The sequence below is a fragment of the Seriola lalandi genome, unplaced genomic scaffold, assembly GCF_002814215.2.
Source record: "Seriola lalandi dorsalis isolate HSWRI2012SDOR001 ecotype SW California unplaced genomic scaffold, Sedor1 jcf7180002050073, whole genome shotgun sequence".
NCBI lineage: Eukaryota > Metazoa > Chordata > Actinopteri > Carangiformes > Carangidae > Seriola > Seriola lalandi.
In genome coordinates, this window is record NW_019520626.1 from 1 (window position 1) to 737 (window position 737).

Below are 737 nucleotides of genomic sequence, written 5' to 3' on the forward strand. Positions count from 1 at the left end.
GGGTTCAGGGTAAATAGTTTGTAGTTTCAGTATTTTAATACACAAAAAGTAATTGAACTACTTGAGTCACTGTGCACACATGAACTACTGCTACATGTAGTTAAACTACGAGTTAAATCACATTTAGTTACAGCAGCTCATATTCCTGTTAAAGATTACTGAGACATATTTCTCAGAACAATATCGTCCCTCTGGTGGGCGTGGTTTATATTTACTTCCTAGTACTCTGCTGTACTCAGAGATCTGAGCTCAGTTGTTCCCAAAGCAGAGGACAGTGAAGACTTCTTAATCTACATCATCTGAACATGGAGCGTCGAACCAACAGGCGAGGATTTGATGAATATTTTGTGACGAGGCGACACTTGGAGCTGAAAGATCTGAGAGTGGCAGCAAAGGATTTCAGTCGCAGAAATCCAGATTTGGAAATCCGAGATTACATCTTCAAAAAAAAAAAAACCATCCCGCCTTACCCCCGACCTGAGCTTCAGGTGTCTCACCTGAAACACGACACGGATCAAGAAGGGTTACGCGGTATAAAGCGTGACGGCGGCTTCAGGGCCGCAGACTGTCTGCAGTGGTGGAGTCTGGCGGTGAAACCTGAGGACATCTCTGCAGCTGAGACGAGGCTCCTGGAGGAGACCTACCCGGACCGGACTGAGCAGCAGGCCCAGACGCAGCACAGCTTCCTGGGGAGGTTTGCCACCTCCCCGGCCTTCCTGGAGACCTCCAGGCTGGGC